Source organism: Sinocyclocheilus grahami, unplaced genomic scaffold (assembly GCF_001515645.1).
Source record: "Sinocyclocheilus grahami isolate Dianchi unplaced genomic scaffold, SAMN03320097.WGS_v1.1 scaffold2.1, whole genome shotgun sequence".
Lineage (NCBI taxonomy): Eukaryota > Metazoa > Chordata > Actinopteri > Cypriniformes > Cyprinidae > Sinocyclocheilus > Sinocyclocheilus grahami.
In genome coordinates, this window is record NW_015505181.1 from 3,247,762 (window position 1) to 3,264,697 (window position 16,936).

Sequence of the window (16,936 nt, forward strand, 5' to 3'; positions counted from 1 at the left end):
CATCTTGCCTATATGTAATCCTACCATGTTTAGTATCTATGAATTCGCCTTCTGATGATCTAAACGAGCGTGTATATTATATGTTGGTACATAGGCAATATATTAGTGTCCTGAGAATCTTTAGTAATTTCGATTCAAGTTCCATATGCAAATTACCATGCTTCCACACAAAGGGTCATAAAACTCCCCAGTATTTCCAAACTCCCGCTTGGGATTTCAGCATTTCTCATTGGACAAGCCCATCTCGAGAGGCTTGAGAGGCGGGAATCTTCTCAGACCTTAAAGGCCTCACACCAGGTACCCGCCTGCAGTCTGCGGTTTGGTTGAATTCTGAGAAGATGAAAATGTGAGCTACAACGCTCCAGGACACCCTAAGTTTTGTGCCAGGCCTCGGGCCTTGACTTTCCATTCACCAAGATAATCTGACTCAAACTGGTTCTTTTCCATCAACCAAATTCAGCAAACATCAACTTGAGCCTTCAGATTGCATCGGGAATCTCTGTCAGACAGACAAGACTTTTTAATTGATACATTAGCTATCATTCGCACCTTTTTACAAAGGTGTGTTTGAACTAAGAATCTGATGTTTCCTTCAGGATGTAAATCTGCTGAATATCAAATGGTTCCATAACGTCATTCTTTATTTCTCTCCTTTTTACTGCTTAAGCTTTAACCCTTTTCCTATACCAACTGTATGCGTGTGCGTGTGTATGTTAGACTAGTTTAAGTGTTTATGTAGTTAATAAAGTCTTACTTGTGTCACACTTGACGTTGTTCATTGTTTGCTCATAACTGGAGTCCCTTAATCATGCAAATTTATGCTGCAGGCTCTGTGTAGAATTGTACAGTAAGAAAGTTATTTCCCTTCACCAGGAAATTAACGTTCTTAGAATTGACAGACAGTTGACCCTGAAAGGTCAAGTAAATACTTACAGTGGATCTAAATATTTATAATTAATTATAACTAGTTATGATTCATTATTCATATTTCCCCGTGAGCTGATTCGCTACAGAAGATATTTTGAAGAATGTGGTTAACCAAACAGATGCTGGTCCCCACTGCCTTACACAGTATGAAACAAAACAAACAAACAAACAAAACTATGGAAGTCAATGTTTACTCTAACTTTTTGGCCATATAAATATCACTGACTGCATCGAAATTTCATATTTTTGCTCAGTTATACTTCTATGTCTAAAGGTTCAATAAACTGTTCCAATTATGCCATGCGGTATTCTCCACATATAGCACGTTCTGAGCCCTAAACACATTTTGTCACAAAAGCCGGTATCGTCCACTGTCAAGGTATCGCGAGTTCAAGTTTTAAATTTGAAACGGACAAGCACCCTTGTTGTTTGTGAACACAACCCGATAAGTCCGATTTAGTGAATCAGCACACAGTATTCAGGTCAGGTGACAAGGCTGCTAGTCACTTTCGAAAAGACAAGCTAGCTGAGAGGAGTTTCGTCTAAAGGAATTTCGTCAAAGCTGACTAAAAGTGATCGAGGATGGATAATTTTGATGAACTTGATGAACCCATGATATCTTCTTCGGGACGTAAAAGGAAAATAAAAGCTGAAACCTTTTCCCGAAACCTTGCTAAAGCAGCATGTTACAGTGGTGAGGGAAAAGATCCCTGCATTGCGTATAATCACAACAACAAAGTTTGTCAGGCATCTACATTGTCAGTTGAGGAGATTACGAAGATTAACCGAGTGTTATCTGCTTTTGCCAAAAAAAAGCCTGTTGGAGTTATCATTTGAACTTTGTGTAAGCACGTCATAAATAGAATGAGGCATCAGTTTACTGTCGGGAATTTATCGTGTCCAGTGTAGACAGCATCAGTGATTATAATGGGTTCTATAGTATTTTGTCACGCCGCGCCAAAAAGCAAAAAAAAAAGTTTTTGTAAACAAGGCGTAATCTTTAACAAGCCTTATTTACAAGGAAACAAGACTTGTTTGTAGCTGATAAAATTGTACTGCAAGTGATTAGTAAATGTGACGCAGATTTTTTTGCGGGAATACCACATTTGTTTAGTGAACTCACCCTTAAAGTTCATACAAATTGCTTAAGCAAATGCTAACAGATCTTTTCACAGTAATATACTGAGAAATTTTACAGCAAACCATGTTCGACTCCATTTGAGCAACTTTGTTTCATCAGCATAAACCACAAATCCAGATGGTAGAAAATCTCATTTTCAGCCAGAAAGGTGCCAACAAGAATGAAAAGATGGCAGCTGCGAACAACCACACCAGCAGTCACATCTCACGTTCGTAATTAGAGAAAAAACTATTATTCTCTCTCTCACAAAGACATGAGACAGCTGCATAATCCCGAGGGCACACACTATGGTGCTCTTTAAATAGGTGATTTGCTCATGATTCTAGAGTCAACATCCATGTCTATGCATAGTTAAGCATGTTACATTGCTGCCAAGGGGGTGTAAAGAAATATGGCATTGTGGGCAACGAAATACATTTGATCCGATGTCAACAGTGTTGGGCAAGCTACTCCAAAAATGTAGCAAGTTAAGCCACTAAATACTCTACAGACAAATTCAACAGAGCTAGCCAGTCATGCTACAAGCTACATAAAACATAGTAAAAATATTAAAACATTAAAACACATTTTAATGATAACATATAAAAAACTGTCAGCTATAATTGGATCTAATCAATGTTTCAACATCGCTAAAAAAGGTGCAATAGAAAACAAAATTGTCAGAATAATCATTTTGTAAATAATGTTAGTAAAATTGATAAAAATATAATATGTAAACAAGTGGAATGACAACAATATATATTTCTAATTTCTGGCAATTCTACCAAATGTAGAATTATTGCCATATTCATGTACTGTCTATGACATGGTAAAGCACAAGGTATTTTTGATACTTTGTGTATTTTGCACTGTTAGTGTTTTGATATTCTTCTGGTTGGCCAATGTAGCTCCAGTACAAGCTGCACATGTACGTGTAGAATTTAATAAAGAGCTTCTTCATCTTCACCAAATCATAGGATGCATTTTGCAGATTTAGTTTCATCTGACTGTAAGTAAATATCCAGCTCATCCAGCACTCATTTTGTTCTCTGCATTCTGTAATATCCAGTTACTGTTGTATGAACAGAGAGTGTATTTCAAATGAATCATTTCGTTTTGCTAACCCATTCAACCTGTTTATTGTGAAAAACTGCCATAAATGAGTGCCTCACTCACAAATTAGTTCTGATTCTAAACATCTAAAAATGTCAACGCTACCCTGTTACCTCATCAATGTATTGGTGCTACTACTTCACTAATGTGAAATTTAGATACAATAACAGCTTCACAGTCTGTAGTGACACAACACTGCATGTCAAATCCGTCTTCTCAAAAATATTCATACAATTTTGTTCTAGAAGAACAAAGAGACTATATGCTACACATAATGATAAATATACAGATATACTGCATTTTAAAGAAACAGTTCAATAAACAAGAAGTTAATATTGACTACCATTTTTGGCACAATGTGTCCAGTTACTGTATGCTAAATTGTCTCAGAGAAATATATTGTAGTGTTTTGTTTCTGAATAAATCCATGTTTTTGAACTAATGGGATGATTGAATGATTCAATGACTCACACATTTGTTTTCGTTACTGAACGAATCAGCATTTTTGAACAATTGAACAAAAGTGAAGGATCAGGAAGTAACTTGCAGCCTTTTGATCTGTGTAAGTTACCAGTGATGGTGCTTCCTTCAATGTCATTATATTTACAGATGAAATCACCTTCTAGGCTCTGTAACATAGAGTGTGTCTTTGAATGGATGTGTGCACATACGCTCGGTGTGTTTTTGTGCACTTTTCCATCCATTGACTATGTGTGAGTTTGTGTATTTTCTAAGCCGTGCAGCTTCAAAGCAATAAAGTGAACCTTCAGTTTTGTAACTCTGTGGGTGTCAGCAGGGAAAATCCTGGTATTTCCAATACTGATGTTTGGAGAGAATATAGAAGATTCCCACTGCTACAGCTGTGAGAGGTATTTCTCCTGAGATCTAAAGACAATGACATCACAGAATGCAGCTGTTTAACGGCGCATTTGGGTTGCAAGGATCTGGGTTTGTGTGTGTGTGTGTGTGTGTGTGCATATGCACACACGTGTCTGAACATCTGTGCATCTTTGTGTGTTGTGTTGAGTTTGTATTTGTGCCTACGGAGTAGCTTGTAGAGGGGCTTTTTTAAACAGGTGTGCTGCTTAAAAGAAATATTTTGGGTTCAGTACAAATTAAGCTCAATCAACACACTTATGGTCTAATGTTGATTACCACAAGTATTAATTTCATGTCACCCCAACTTTTCTTTTTAAAAAAAAGGCTAAATTCTTATAGTGAAAGTTAACGGTGCCAATCCGTAAACAATATGCATGTTCACATGATTGAGTGTGAATAAAATTACTTTTATCCGATTAGCTCAAATAATACACAAGTTTTAACTAAAAATGAACATACCCGACCATTTAAAAGTCTGGGGACAGTAAACATTTTTTAAAAGAAGACTCTTATGCTCACCAAGGCTGCAAAATCAATATTTTTACCATTTAAAATAAATGTTTTCTATTAAAAATATTTGAAAATGTAATTTATTCCTGTCATGGCAAAGCTGAAATTTCAGCATCATTACTCCAGTCTTCAGTGTCACATGATCCTTCAGAAATCAATCTAATATGCTGATTTTGTGCTCAAGAAACATTTCTTATTGTTATTAATGTTGAGAAAGCAGTTGTGCTTCTTAACATGTTTGTGGAACTCTGATACATTTTTTCCCCCCAGATTTCTTTAATGAATAACAAAATAAATAGCTTTACTGTCACTCTTGTTCAAATGAATGAATCCTTGCGGAATAAAAGAATAACTTCAAAATAATAAAAAAAAATCTTACTGACCCCAAACTTTTGAACAGCAGTGTATGTGTAGGTGTAAGTCTCATATTTTCTTTTAAATCCTTACTTAACTTGTTTTGAACCCAAGATATTCCTTTAACCTTGCCAACATCATTCACAAAATCATATATACAAAATCAAATATACTGTACATGAAGAGATACAAAAAGCTCCACACCAGCAGTAAAGCCATCTGCGGTCTACTGGATCCAACAGTACAGCCAAAACCACAGGTATATTATTTAATGACTCTATTAAGATTAATTATGTGGTAGAACCTCAAAAGACGCTCAAAACTTCTTAAACTGTCAGAGGCACGGCCTAGCAATATAATTCTGTCTGCTAAGCTTGTCTCTATAATTGAAGGAAAAAATAAATACATAAAATATTAAAAGAAAATGCAGAATTCAAAAAGCGATGTCTGGATTTTCTGAATGTGAACTAACACTGTACTTCACAGCATTGATACAATAAAAACACTCTGCTGTACATGACCTTGGCGATAATTAGTTTTTACAGCTCCAATGTCATTTGCATTGTCAAGCATTCCTGCAGAATCCCAACTCTATGACAAGAACATTACCCATCCCAGCAACCAGACTCAAGGCTTACCAAGTGACCTTAAATACATTCAGACATCCATTTACCTTTCATCAATAGATTCATTTGATAAATTAAAGCCATTCGGAAACATGATTCTGGCTCTTTTGTCAGTTCTTGGTATAGACTTCAAGTGCTTAATTAAATCCGTCTTGCAGTTATATGTAACCAGCAAAGCAAAATGTTACAGGGTAATTTAAAATCCTGACTTTACTAGCGCAAGTGCAGTAATGACTCAGTGAGTGAAGCACAAATGGATTTATTTGTGCTATTTAGTGAATTATCAAATCCAGCACAATGGCCATTGGACATTATGGACTTTTCATTCACATTCAGGTCTCATACCTCACCTCCAAATTATCTGTTGTAAACAGCATTCATGATTTGAATAAATAAATAAACCAAATATCAGCCAAGGGTCTGGTAATGTTTACTTTTTTTTTTATATGAAACAGCTGCATTTGGTGATAATGAATATTGTACACACTTGCAGAATTCAAAATTAAGCCACTGGTAGCCAGGGATGAAATTTAAATAGTCCTTTTGCAATTTTTTACCCACCAACGGCCAAGCTCTTTATCAGCGCAAAAGTGCTGAAGCCTGTGCCACCATACGTCTTTTTAGTTACAGACCACAACAGTTCAGTGAAATTCAGTGAGCTTGTTGCAGGCCTGTGGAAAATTTATAGTCTGAAGAGGACAATTTAGAGTCCGAGCACTTGCAGAAGATATTTTTTTGATAATCATATTTGCATTCCTGGCCAACGTCCAAGGAACTTCAGCAAGCTTTGGGAATATAGGAAGACACAGACCTTGAATCCATTTTTTTTTCAACTCTTTTTCTGCTTCTGCAGGTGAGGCTTCACCTCTTCTCGACATGCATTTCGTTGTCCTTCAGCATTTTTACTTTTCAAATAGGTTTGTGTTTGTACGAATGCAGGTATGAACGTATAAATAAAACTACAAAGATTCTTTAGAAGAGCTAATCAATGCTATAAGTGAGTGACCATGTTGAACTGGCAGCACAGTGGAAATTTATATTGATTTTTCCTCGCCTTACTCCAGTCGCCATAGCAGCTCCAAGAAGCGCCTACAAGTTTGAGCTGATATTCATAATTTACAAGAGATGCCTCCCCGTTATAGACAATATAAACAACTTAATAACAAAAGAAATCAATGAAAGGACAGACGCAGAAATGGATAGTTCAGTCTGTTCCCAACTGTGATTGTAGACAATGGTTTTGAAAGAATCGATAGTCAAATACTTGGGGTTTATATTATAAAGTGCACAATATTTCCATTACTTTCATTCTCTTCTTCATAGTCTGATTCATTAATCTGCCATTTCACTGGCCTGGAAAGTGTATTTCATAATTGTACAGAAGTTGTTTTCAAAAAGTGTGCCTCAAAGCAAACTTCGAGGAACAGTTCAAGGAAGTCGCCTCATTCTGTCACATTTACACATATTGAACGTGAATGAGGATCAAAAGTCAGTCTATAAATGTCATATAGATGGTAAAAATGGTGAATCGGTATCATTTGATGCAGGTTCTTGCCTGCCTTATTGTATTGACAACAGAGATATCAAGGCCGCCATACTGGATTTGACAGGTACAGGTACATTATTCCATTTTCATTGAATAATGGCTTAATTTAGGTACTTTTTTCATACAAATCTATCATATGGCCAGTTTTGTTGTTGTTAAGGGAAACTAAAATTATTAAAAATAATCTCATTAATGTAAATAAAGCCAAAATAAAATGTAAATATAAGATGAAAAACTAAACTAAAATAAACTAACAAACAATCATAAATAAAATAAGTATGGCTGGGTTTGACACAAATTTCATGATTCAATTCAATTCTCATTCACAAGCTTGCGATTCAATTCGATTACCAATTCAATTTGATTCGATTCCATATCGATTATTTTGGATATATATCAGGTACAGTACATATGCTGTAAAATATACATGAGTCAGTTGGTACTACATTACTATAATATATAATGTTAAAAATAATAAAGTTACAATTACATAATAATATTTCTACTTCAATTCGTTTTATTTTTTTATAGGCTATAAACGGTGGCTGTCATAAACTTGATGGATTAATTCAAACATAAATTAAACATTGAAGAACAGTCAAATTTATAATGAATATGTTATATGATGCATATATTTTGCAAAATGCCCCTATCTACAGTTTATTTTTCTATCTGACTAATGAGTTTATGGTCACCGGATATGTTTTTCTGAGGTAAATGTGACGTTACGTGACATTGTTTACAAGACATTATATTGACGTCTTTGCGTGGAGGAAACACTGATTGAGCAATTACATTACAGACAGAATACGGATTGTAAAGTTGTACTCTTTCTTTTAACTTACCTTCGGATGTTTAGTCATGTTTATTTTGTGCTGAAACTGGTATTAATGTGGAGGAGATAATCAGTTCACGTGTGCCTCGCGCCTGCGCTCATCTGCAGACAGAATACGGATTGTAAAGTTGTACTCTTTCTTTTAACTTACCTTCGGATGTTTAGTCATGTTTATTTTGTGCTGAAACTGGTATTAATGTGGAGGAGATAATCAGTTCACGTGTGCCTCGCGCCTGCGCTCATCTGTTGAACTGAGGCGCTACAGCGCGATCTATCACTCCACATTAAACAGCACCAAAATGGCATTTATTGTTTGAATACTGCAATACAATGGACAGAATTTGAAATCTGAGACTTTGTTTCATATTAAAAGTACCAAAGCACAATGCGTATAGTGCCCTTCAGTGTTCCGTCCATTAACTGAAAACAGGTTAGACTAATCGATTCTTGGGATTTAAGAATCGATATTGTTCCAAAAAAATGCGAATCGATTACTATCGAGATATCGATATTTTTTACCCAGCCCTAAAAATAAGAAAGTACCAAAACTAAAACTGAAATACAAATAAATCTAAATAAAAATACTTAAAAACTAATAAAAATGATGAAACTAAAGCACGTAACAAAATTAATAAAACCTCAACTAAAATTAATATGAAATCTAACAACATAAAAATAAAAGATATATACATTTAAATATTAATAAATACTATAGCAATATAAAAATATTACTGAAATTACATTGTATATGGCTTCAGATGCACACAAATTGTGACTTTTTTTCTTTGAAATTTGTATAATATTTTAATGTGCTTTTTAGTCATTTTGGACTTTGAGGGCCAATTTTACAAAATGTAAAAGAGCAGCCAAGTCTTTAAAAAGTCGCCTAAAGAAAGTTAAATAGGTTTAAAATGACATGAGGGCGAGTAAATAATTACAGTATTTTCATTTCTGGATAAACTACAGTATCTCTTTTAACAGAACATCATATACATGACAATATCACCTACAATGATACCAGGTTTCATAAAGATTAGGAAAACGGAGTGAGATACTAAAAGACTAATCCTCTCTTCCAAACACCAAAGTTTCCTCTCTTCTCTCTCTGTCCCTCTCTCTTCCAACTCCTTAATGAGTCAACAGATTGACAGCTGGATTACTGGGCCAGTTTGTAATCCTTTAATTTCTCCATTTAAGATAATCACTCACTGAATGGAGGGATGCTTCCACTAAATGTGGCCCTTGTCAATCAATTCAAAATGCTGCAAACACCGAATGTAACCCCAAAGAACCAATCAAATGACAAACTGTCAGGCTTGAGAAGAGTCTGCGTGCCCGTGTTTGTGTATGTGATTCAAATTCAAGACGTCAGCCAAATATTCTCAGCAACACCTTTTCTGTTTGTCCGTGTGTATTTATGTCTCCTTGTGAGTCCTGCATTTATATAAGCAAACAGACTAAATGCATGTCTGACAGTCCGTGACCACAGCTCTCTCAACAGAATCTCTTTAAGACAGCCTGAGGTCTTGAAGTGAAGCTGTCTGCAAGCCTCAAAAAAAGGAAGAGAGGGAGAGAGAGAGAGATTCTCTCTCTGTCCCTCTCTCTTCCAACTCCTTAATGAGTCAACAGATTGACAGCTGGATTACTGGGCCAGTTTGTAATCCTTTAATTTCTCCATTTAAGATAATCACTCACTGAATGGAGGGATGCTTCCACTAAATGTGGCCCTTGTCAATCAATTCAAAATGCTGCCGTAACCCCAAAGAACCAATCAAATGACAAACTGTCAGGCTTGAGAAGAGTCTGCGTGCCCGTGTTTGTGTATGTGATTCAAATTCAAGACGTCAGCCAAATATTCTCAGCAACACCTTTTCTGTTTGTCCGTGTGTATTTATGTCTCCTTGTGAGTCCTGCATTTATATAAGCAAACAGACTAAATGCATGTCTGACAGTCCGTGACCACAGCCCTCTCAACAGAATCTCTTTAAGACAGCCTGAGGTCTTGAAGTGAAGCTGTCTGCAAGCCTCAAAAAAAGGAAGAGAGGGAGAGAGAGAGAGAGAGAGAGGCGCACAGATAAGGATAAACTAAGGCTGCATCTTATGAATACAATTAGCATTCCTCACCTCCTTTTTCACATGCTCCCTTCTTCATCCCCCCCGGCCCTTCTGCGATCTCCAACACCGGGAAAAAGCGCTACACCTAACCTCTTTCCTATTACCTTCTTCGACTCGGTTTAGATTGGTGCCAAACCTTGAGATTCTCTGGGCTGAATCATGTTCGCTTTCCCGGTGGCGTTTTAGTATTTGCTCCTTAAAATAAACCCACCATGTCAAAGGAAGAAGTAATTAAAACAGAACCTAAGGGCATGATGAGGAAATAAAGACACCGCTAGGTCAGAGTCATGAAACTCGTAATGGCCCGCTGAGAACACACATACATACGTACATTTAGAAAAAGTGAGAGAGTTTGTTTAGTTCCACATTCATGATGTGTAAAAACAGGTATTTTGTTATACATATATTATATACCATAAGATAAATACTCTTAAACTATCAGTACACCCAAACAAAAGGAAAATTATGATGAAAAGTAAAATAAAATTAAAAATAATTTTAGTTGACTTAAATAAATCTGAAATAAAATATAAATATTACATGAAAAACTTAAATTAAATGAAAATGAGAATTGTTGCCGTAGCAACGAACTGAGATCAAATAAAATAAGGTTAAGATTACTTACTAAATTACTAAACTGAAATAAAAAGTCAAATACTACTAATAAAAAACTACTAAATACTACTAAAACACCTAAAATTATTGAAATTAAAATAATAAATATGATACAGTAATAGTATATAAATAATGCTCAAATATCACTGCATATGGCTTCAGATGCACACAAGTTTCATGGACTGTTTTTGTGGACAATGATAGCACTTTTTATTTTAAGAAAAAGAGCAGCCAGTTTCACTCTATTTTACTCTGTGGAACAAAAGAAGAGATATTTTGAGGAATGTGTGAGTCATTTTTCCCCACACAATAATGAATGGGAACTGGAACACAAAAGCACCATAAAAACAGTCCATAAGACTTGACCATTGCCCTAGCTGTCCTTGCCCTAGATGTTCCTAAGAGAAGCACCAATGCCAATTTGAAAATTAATCGTTCTTTTGAGTTAAATGTGTTCAATGAATCTGAAGGAATGAGTCTGAAAATTTGATCACAAGTAAACTATGTCCTTGTATTTTGTTCTAGCCATTCTTTGATAGTCTGATCACATAGAAATGTTTTATAGATAAAAGTTGTGCTTTTGGATTGTCGTGTCCTTGCGTATGTGTCATATTTTTCACCCTTATATATAATGAAATTACATTTCTATTAAAAAAAGAACTATTCACGTTAATATTCTTAATAATGAATGAATCAACATAATTATTTTTTCAATAGCAGTGTGATCAAGGCCTTCTATCAGAATCACAGCCCTCTTCTGCCACATTGGTCTCAGGTTAACAACCTCAAGCACCAAAGCATCTGAATATGTTAGATCAGAATGTAACTAAGTGACGGGGCCAATGCAAAAGTAGAAATGCCTTGCTGGCTAATAGTACACATGCAGCCAGCAGTGAAAAGTCTGCCTTTAAGATGAAAATCCAATCTGATTTACATTCAAATAGACAGTGAACCATGGTGTCATAAGAAAACTTAATAAAGAACTGTTAGGTGAGTGGTAGAAATAGAGCATGAGAGAGGGATGGGAAGGAAAATAAAGATAGAAGGAAATCAAGATTTATCCCTTTAATATTGACTGATATATTGTACTCACTATGTACAGTGTGGAAAACTAGATGGAAATGTGACGGAAAAATAAATCAGGCATGAAACAAATCAAGTCTGTATGGTACACTCCTGAATGCTTGGTCCACTTGAGCTGAGTAGCAGACCTTGCTGGTTTCTGTTCAATAACAGCAGATAATGCAAGAAATATCATCCTAGAGAACAGCATAAATCATGTTATCTTCAGCGATATAAAATGTAAGCATCATTGAGCAATACAAAACAAATAGAACATTTTTGTTTCAATTGCTGATAGCGCTGTTTATTATGAAATCAAAAGCTGTAAGTTTGTAAGCTGCTATTTCACAATACATGCATGAAATTGAAAACTCTGCTTTCTGCTTTATAATATTATACATCATTTTCATTTATATATTTATTATTTTTTTTAAAACAACAATAATAATTTATACTTTTTAGCAGTAATTTAATTTTTATCTGCTGTTTAGACTGATTTTAATATAGCACATTCAATCAGAATTCAGTTGAAACTTTCCGTTTTATAAAAACAACTCTTAACCTTGTTGTGTTTGTGACTGCAAAGCTCCACACAGGGCTCAAGCAGTACCATAATGAGCTTTTGTGAATGTCTGTATCCATGAGAGGTTCCACAGCACAGTGTAAGTATGGAGAGCAATGTGTTTGCTTGATAATGAGGCAAACTTCAAGACATGACTGGAAAGCAGAGAGAGAGCCAGGGAGTCCATGCGACAAGCATCTCCATCTCACAGGTGGAGTCCTAGTTCTGGTTTTATTGTAAAACTGCCTTAAGATGTCTGTGCGTTTGGATTTAATGAATGTCCTTGTGGGAGAGGCATATTTTTTAAAGTGAAAGGATATCTGAAGTGGGGACTTGCTATATTTTATTGATGATAAAAATGTGGTGTATGCGGAGAATATCTAAGAAATCCAAGCAGGCACTATATGTTGTGGCACTGCAAATGTCACAAATCTGCCAGAGAAGTCAAATGACTCTGACTATGCATAAGCACTAGTAATTAAGATGATTAATGGCCGCCTCTGAACTAACGGCAAAGGCGACTGACTTCCGTTTCCCACCAGCACTGTTTCGGATATTAAAGGGTTATGCACTGAAGTTCATCGCTCATGTTCTCTTGAACAGATTCTGACAGCATCCTTTCAGACCACCATTTAGGGGTAAGTGCAACTCAAATCAGATTGTTCTTTTGTGTGCGAGAGTGTACCTGTCCTCCCCCCATCTCCATCTCGCTGTCTTTAGCTTCAAAGTGCCTGATCCTGCTCTTAGGCCAAGATGATGGTTTACACTACAATGTGCAATCAGTGGAATACCCGTTTTCATGGTTTATCTCTCCCAGGTGGGGTCCTGCTCTGAAAAATGCCAGTGCTCAAATGCTCCATTCGTCTTCATGGACAATATACTCTCATATAAAGGGTTTGTATGTAGTATATGAATCCTTCTTTTTTTCTTCTTCTAAATCTATACTGATCTGATCGCATGAACATTACTGTTCTAATGTTTGAGGTCAGTAAGGTTTTTTTTAATACTTTTATTTGGAAAGGATTTCATTGACTATAAAGATATTTATAATGTTAATAAAGAATTCTGTAATTGTAAATAAATGCTGTTTTCCCTGAACTTTCTATTTATCAAAGAATGCTTAAAAAAAATCACAGTTTACACAAAACAGTTATTTTAAATTGTAATAATATTTCACAACATAACTGTTTAACTGTATTTTTGATATATTAAAAAATGCATCCTTGGTGAGCATAAGAGACTTCTTTAAAAAACATTTAAAAATCTTACCAACCCCAAACTTTTGAACTGTAGTAACACCCAAAAAGGGTCAAAAGGATTTTTTAAAAAAAATTCTAATTCAAAATTTCTAATCGATTTTGTTTTGTTAAGTAAAATAAATATCAGCTAAACATTGCTGTAAAGTTACAAAAAAGACAAAATAATATAGAACAATATAAAACAAATATAGTCATATATTGTAGCTAAAGTATGAACATTGCACAATATACAAAATATGCATATATACTCTAAGTATACATATAACTTGTATATACAGATACATTTAAATTTCTGTATTTCTTAATATTTGGCTTGGTTTTATTTAATTTTTTTGCTATTGCTTTATTGACAACTCTGACCCTTTACAATAAGGCCCTAATTAGTAAACGTTAGTTAATGTACTGACTAACTATAATAAAAAAACTGTTAGTTCATGTTAGCTCATGTTGGCTAACAGTTCGTTCATGTTAGTTAAATAATAAATACATATAGAGCTGTTCATGTTAGCTCGTGTCCATTAAATAATATATACAGATACAACTTTTGATTTAAATAATGTATTAGTAAATGCTGAATTTAACATTAACTAAGATAAATAAATGAAACATTTACAAAACATTTTCACTTTAAGTTCATGTTAATTAATGTAGTTAACTAATGGAACCTAATTGTAAAGTGTTACCATGACAGCAGCACGTGGGCTTCCACTGGTTCATGACTTTTGCACACAGAATCAATGTCACAAACTTGCACAAACCTCACACATTCTTATTTTTAAAGACTGTATGTAAGACTGTATGTAACACTCCTTCGTTCCTTTAAATCTCATATTTTCAGTGTGGTCTCAAACACTTAGACCCCACCGTACATGTCACGCAAGATGGGCCCTTTATGCATGAGTTTATACGACTATAAATGGTTGCATAAACGCCTGAAGACATGACATAACACAATAAAACCTCATAAAATATAATTTTCTCCTGAGCTAGACTGCCTACCGCAATAACGAGCCATGCTAAATGATCGCATCATCAGTCAACGTTACACGCGATTCGAAACTTCCCATTTAGAATCTGGAATCCAATCTTGTAAAACACAAATGCTTACCATACCTATTTACCGTGGCCTTTCATATGCTCCTGGGGCCAGCTGAATACGTGACAACCCTGGCATTTATTTTGTCAACATAAATGATGAATCTTTTCACATGCTGAGTGAAGATGAATCACGTCTAGTGAGGCAGAGTGCCTGAAGGGACTCACGCTGTCTGTTTTTACTGTGTAAAGGTATTAGAAATGTTGGATGGTTGAATTATAACCACTCCAGTCGACTTCATTCGAGGGCCGTGTCTTTAATAGGCTCGTTATCCATAGAAGTACAATAAAAGTGATCATGAGGATTAGAGGATAATAGGTATAAATGCACTGCTGTTGTCATAATATCCAAACTTTGCTATAATTAAAAGCCCAGTGCGAACAAACACCATTGTAAATGAATAAAAAATAAACACAATTAAACGGAATCAGCAAATTGCATCGCAAGCAGCTGTGAGACCAGCGGACAGCTGGCAGACACCCCGACTGCTCTGACCATGAAAGAGTAGTCGTATCTGATTCTGTTTGGATAGCCAGGCTTTAAAGACCAATGCTAAGCAGTACCTAGAGAACTGAGTTGTCCAGTGCACCACAGCCATATTAAACAGTTATGGAAGCAACTCAAGCGGAACTTTCTACTCTCGATTCCTCAGCCGAGTTCAACTCTTAGACCACTCCTGAGAATTCCCATCTCAGCATTAGCATTCTCAAGGTGTCAGGCCAATGTTTACAGTCTTAGCTAAATTGACGCTGGATTTTCTCGACTTGATGCTTGCTGGCCCTACCGAGCGCACCAGCTCACCCATTACTCTCCCCTTTGACGGTTCTGGGTTACACAAGGCTGTTATCATTAATGTCCCTGTGAGGCGACCCCACTCCCCGATTACTATGGTTCCTCCGAACACATCACCCTTCCACCAGGCCGGTGACTGTACATTAATCACTCTCTATAAGGGCTCATACTGCAGCCTGACGATATACACCCAAGTGCCAAGTTGTGCTGGGGTAAGCATGTTTTTAAAATGAAGAGTGCTCTATTGGATATTGAAGGAATGGTTGCCGCCTGAACGCTGGTGGATATTGTGGGCACAGGCTTGAGAGCCGATCGCAGCAAAATGCTCATATCTAAATCCGCGAGTAAACAAAATGATTGACTCATGCGCAAGCACTTGGACACGCACGCCAACACTCCACCGACTTGCTGTGTAACAAGCACATCTGTCATGTCAATGACTGACAATGTTCCCTCAACACCTCTACAGGCTGGAATCAAAACAAACAGATCTTAGACGTACAGTATACGAGGAACATTTCTAAAAGTATTGAGAATAAAATATAAATGATAAAAACAGATCGTGCAATTACTGCGAAGATTCGATTTTGTGTTCCCGCCTCAGCGCAAAAGTTGCAGCCAGAATGAGAACAACAAATAAATCTTCCTCTACACAACCACGTTCATGTGAATAAAACCATTGATTAGTCTGATAACAGTTATAGTCAATCAAAGTTTGAATGCAGTGGGGGGAAAAAAATGGTAATTGATCGAATCAATGTGCCATTTTCTTGTATGATTTGTTTCTGCAAGTCCAATTTCCCCCCCGACATCCTTTCTCTTACCGTAACAGCAAAACAAATTCCATAGATAAAGCATATCCCCGCATAACATGTGCATACACACACACACACACACACACGTACAATGGCAATGAAAAGCGACAGAATAAAGGGACGGCTGAAATCTTGCTGAAAAGAAGTGGGAAAGAATAGAGGAACTGTATTAGACGCAGGACAGAGGGGGAGTGGGGAAAAATAGCAAAAGCTTAAAGCGGCAAAAACACCCAGCGGGAGCCGAACAGAAAATTTAAATGAGACTTCTGTAGCCAGCCGGGCCACTGAACTATCCATTAAATTCAGATTATGGGTTTCTTTCCATTTTTTATTTATTTATGTTTTTAATCATCCAGCCAAGGTTTGTCTGATAGTCAAACTAAAGCTGAATAATATGCATATTGATTGTGATCAGTAGGAGACATGGGCTTTGTGCATTTTATTAATGCAGACATGTGCCAACTGTAGCTCTCAACGATTAGGAACGCATATACATTACAACACCCACCTAGATGAGAGCATCATTTTTGGCACAGCATGGATGCGTTTCTTTAAATGCATCACCTGACATTTTGCCGACCTTGAAAATTGCATTTGAAAAGCATTGTGTTTTTTAAACGTGTTCTAATTGCATTACTGGTCCTGTGTGTACTATCAACATTCAGCACGCTGGCATATCTGCATCTCCGCTCTTCCGTTCTAAACCATTT

The 16,936-nt window shown here is 36.1% G+C and overlaps 1 protein-coding gene across 1 annotated transcript in view; it reads right to left on the reverse strand.

Moving 5' to 3' along the window:
* cdh4 (cadherin 4, type 1, R-cadherin (retinal)) overlaps positions 1–16,936 on the reverse strand; it is a 279,171-nt gene that overhangs the window by 259,180 nt on the left and 3,055 nt on the right. The window lies entirely within an intron of this gene.